At 53.8% G+C, this 4553-nt stretch overlaps 1 non-coding gene across 1 annotated transcript; it reads right to left on the bottom strand.

Moving 5' to 3' along the window:
• Positions 1-3527: 3527 nt before the first annotated feature.
• LOC131745690 (U1 spliceosomal RNA) lies at positions 3528-3695 on the bottom strand. The gene has a single exon (XR_009332421.1). It is a non-coding gene; the product is annotated as a U1 spliceosomal RNA (small nuclear RNA).
• Positions 3696-4553: the final 858 nt, after the last annotated feature.

Raw genomic sequence — 4553 nt, 5'->3', positions numbered from 1 at the left:
GGGCTTAGTTGCTCCACGGCATGTGGGATCCTCCCAGACCGGGGCTCGAACCCGTGTCCCCTGCATTGGCAGGCGGATTCTTAACCACTGCGCCACCAGGAAAGTCCCAGTACCTGACTTTTTGACCAAAAGAACTAGAATCATCTTTTCTGATTACTTATGCACGTGGACAACGGTGTCTTGGGGCAGCTAGACAGCAGAAGGGTGAAGGTGAAGAGACAGGCTGTGGAGGGCCACTGTCCTGGGCCTTCACCATCACCCGTGCCCGCTCCCCACCCCCCATGGCTCTGACTCCGGCCCAGAGCTTCCCCGTCAACGCAGGGACCAACGGCTGCCGGTCAGCCAAGACCCCATCCCCTCCTGCCCGCCTGCCGTGGGGCCCTCAGCTGTTTCTTCGTCTCTGTGCTCTGTGGCGCAAAGCGTGTCAGCAAACCTGGGCGCCTGGGTGCTCAGCTTTCTCACCTGGACCACACCAGTGGCCTCCTGCCATGGGTATTAGTTTCCCTTTGGCGTCAGTCTTAACACACACAAATTTCCCGTCTCGGAGTGTCCTGAAGGTCAGGCACTCAATCTGGGTCTCACAGGGCTATAACCGGGGGATCAAAGGGCTGGCTCCTCTAGAGGCTCCAGGGTAGGATCCTCTGCCTTTTCCAGCTTCTAGCGGAGCCACGTTCCTTGGCTTGTGGCCCCGCGCCGCTCCGGCCTCTGCTTCTGTCCTCACCTCTCCTTCTCTGACTCTGACCTCCTGTCTCCCTGATACGCATCCTCGGGATGAGTTTGGGGCCCTCGGACCGCCCAGGGTTGCCTCACCTCAAGGTCCTTCACCTCATCCCAGCTGCAGAGCCCCTTTTGCCACGTGAGGCCGCACGTCCACGGGTTCCTCCTGGGGTCAGGTTGTGGTCACCCCGCCCACCTCCCCAGCCTGCTGTCACCCCACAGTGGCCAGAGCGCCCTTTCTCCAGACGGCAGGCCCTTCCATGTCACAGCCCAGCTTACCATCCTCCTGCAGCTCCCCTTGGTGCTTCGAACAAAATCCAAACCTCTCCCTATATGCCCACTGCCCATGGGCGGTGGTCCTGTCCCCCCGCCGACCCCTCATCACAGCACAGCGGCCCCTGACACCCAAGTCACTCCAGCAGGGCCCGTCCTCAGGAGCCTTCCCGCCCCTGCCCTGGTGGAGGTCCCGTCCTGCCTACCAGGCTGCCCTGTTTCATTCATTCACCCATTTATCATTGTCCCAAACTGCCTGTGGCTCCGTTCACCTTTTCCTGTCTGTCCTCCTCCGAGGACCAGCCGTGAGTTCCGTGAGAGCCGAGGCCTCGGGGTACCCAGAGCGTGACCACACTCACCAAACATTCGTAAAGCAACGAGGAATTCCAGCAGAGGCTAAAGCTGGCCCATCGCTGCTCTTGGCACAGAGCACTGTCCAGTTCCTGGCCAGTTATTCAGACACACAAAGAGCTCTTGGCCTCGGCGGCGCAAGAACAGAGGGGGCAGTGTCCTGTGTGGAGGCTCAAGTCTCGGCCTCTGGGCGTTCATTGCGCCACTTCAGCAAATGAGGTTCCCTGCAACTGTAACAAAACGACCCCAGCAGCGGAGACGCTGTGCTTCTCTCTTGTCCCCCCTCCGCCCCCATCATCTGGGGACCTTGCTCGTTTGACCTCCACCCCCAAATCTGAGCTTGGCCTTGGCTACCGGCAGCAGAGAATAATATTTATTGGCGGGGTGCCACGGCTTGGCCGAGCTCTGTAACGACGAGATAAATGAGCCCCGCATCTTGGCAGTAGAGTGTGCCTGCTTCCGCCGGGCGGGAGAGCCTTGGGGAGCCTGGAGGGTGGTGGTGCTCAGAGACAAATGGCAGCCGCGCCCGGGAGGCGGGCACGGCCGGGTCCCGGCACGTGTGCCCTTCCTGCCCTCCGTCCCAGAGACCTTCACACCGTCTGGCGCGGCTGTTAATTACAGCGAGTTATGCGATTATCTCCGGAGAATGCAATGTTGTATGATTTTGCCTAGGGCTGAAAAGATGTGTCCACCAGCCAAGTAGATGGAAGGCCAGTGAAGCAAAAGTCTTCTCTGGGTTAATAGAAATGGAAAACCTAATGTGAGTTTACTTTCATTTGCTCCCCCAGGGAGGAGCCCTGTGGTGTCCTGGAGACCCCCAAGGTGCCCGGCAAAGAGGCCAAAAGCAAACACCCAAACGAGGAGGACTCGGCTTGCTTTACACGGGAGAGGGTCCACAGTGCCCAAGAGGGCCACACAGAGCCTCCAAGAGGCTGCGGGGCGGGGGCTGCTGTAGGAGTTTGCCATCAGAAGGCCCCCACCTCCACCACCACTCATGGTGGGCGTGTGAAACACATTTCACACAGGGAATTTCTGCATCCTTGTTAAGCCTCATTTGTATCACACGATGGACAGTTGAAACTGACCCGGGGCCATCTCATGGACGGAGGGACCCTGCACATCAGCTGGTGTCTCACGGTCCGCCCGGGACCACGGCCTCGGATGCTCGGGGCGTGACCCGCTCCCTTCCTCTGGCCTTGTTTGTTGAAACCTGCAGGATCCTATGTGCTAATTCCCAAGGAATGAAACAGCCGGAGGGACCCCGGAATGCCAGACTCTCATTCCAGCGGATTAATGGCTCTCCCAATCCAATCGGACAAGCTTCAGAAGCTGCTTCCCTCCCACTCGACTCCCCTCTTGGTCTTTGGTTCCTCCTGCCTCCCAGGCAGGAGTCCTGGGTTGGAATAAGGGAAACTGCTGAATGCAGACTTGCGGGCCATGTAGAACGCAAGCAAAGGGCGTGAGTGGCTCCTGACGCTGCACTTTGGTCCAAAGATCCACCAGTCTTTTTAAAATGAAATGGACAAACAATAGCTAGTTTGGCTTTGCGTTTTGAACCCGAGGCCCCTGGTAACTGGACAAAACCCTGCCAAAGAACTGAGGTGACCCCAGAAGGAGCCAGCAGAAGGGGAGGCCGGGCCTGCCAGGCGCATCAGAGTTGATGTGAGAGATCAGGGGCTGGTCTCAAGATGCCCAGACCGAGTTCCCACAGGCCCTGAGCAGTTGTTAGGTAGTCAGGGAAAGTGCAAGCTGTGTCCTGGTTTCCTCCTTACTTTCAACTCCTGCGGCACAAAATGTACCAAAGCCATTTCTTTGGGGATTAAAGGAAAGTGTTGGTTTTCTGAGAAGTTACAACATGTCCGAGCTCTCGCCCACATGTTACTTTCCATGCACTGCTCCTCTCTGAGCCCTTTTTTTTTTTTTTTTTTTTTTTTTTTTTGCGGTACGCGGGCCTCTCACTGCTGTGGCCTCTGCCGTCGCGGAGCACAGGCTACGGACGTGCAGGCTCAGCGGCCACGGCTCACGGGCCCAGCCGCTCCACAGCATTTGGGATCTTCCCGGACCGGGGCACGAACCCGCGCCCCCTGCATCGGCAGGCAGACTCTCAACCACTGCGCCACCGGGGAAGCCCGGCATTTGACATTTTTTTGATGCTCTTATAAATGGTAACGTCCCCCCCCCGCTCCAAGGGGAAAGCAGGAACGCAGTTTTCCACTACCACAAACTATGCAGTCGAGTTTCCCACATTTGGGGAAATCGCAGAGGTCATCATATCCGGAGTGCAGTGGATGAGCCTCTCCCTGGGTGGGAAAACCACCTTCGTGATCATGGTATCTCCCCTGCCAGTTAAGTATATAAATGGTAACTTTTGAAGATTTTTATTTTCTGTTTGCTTGTTACTGCTATATATATTTTAAAAAATTTGTATGTTAATCTTGTATCCAGCAATCTAGCTACATTTAAGTGTTAATTCTAATCGATGATTGGTAAACTCTTTTGGATTTTCTACATTATGTTGTGTCTGAATAATGAGAACTTACTTTCTCCCTTCCCAAGGCTTATCCCTTTAATTTCTTTCTCCTGCTGTTTCACGCTGGCTGTGTTAAATGGATGGGGTGAGAAAGGAGGTCACAGCTTTCCCCCTTCCCCCCATTAAAAAGCTTATGAAGGATTCTGGGAAGATTGTAGTAGTAACATAGTTTTTGGATATTCCAAGAGCCCCGCTTAAAAACGGGTAGTACAACCAGATAGAAAAAGAAAAATTACCGAGAGTATACGGTGGAGTTTCCCAGAGGCCACGTGACACACTACAGCCCAACGGATTAAATGCACAAGCAGATGTAAGAATCCAACTGTCTTCTTTTTTTAAAAAAGTTAAATTGATGGGTTTTGGTTTTTTGGGTTTTTTTTTCTTTTTTTTCTTTTTTGGCTGCACCACGTGGCTTGCGGGATCTTAGTTCCCTGATCAGGGATCGAACCTGTACCCCCTGCAGTGGACGCTTAGAGTCCTAATCACTGGACCGCCAGGGAAGTCCCAAGAATCCAACTGTCTTCTGTCAATCCAGACATTAAAACATTTGCAAGAACATGAAACAATGACGCTCTTCTTACTAAATGTTGTGTTTTCAGAGATATAGTTACATTTTATTAAAAAATGTTTTTTATGTTCACATGTAATAGGATTATTATTGCCATTTTAAATGAATGAATAA

This window comes from Kogia breviceps, chromosome 18 (assembly GCF_026419965.1).
Source record: "Kogia breviceps isolate mKogBre1 chromosome 18, mKogBre1 haplotype 1, whole genome shotgun sequence".
Classification (NCBI taxonomy): domain Eukaryota; kingdom Metazoa; phylum Chordata; class Mammalia; order Artiodactyla; family Physeteridae; genus Kogia; species Kogia breviceps.
The sequence above is the reverse complement of the archived record's forward strand: the minus strand, read 5'-3'. Positions and strand labels throughout refer to the sequence as shown.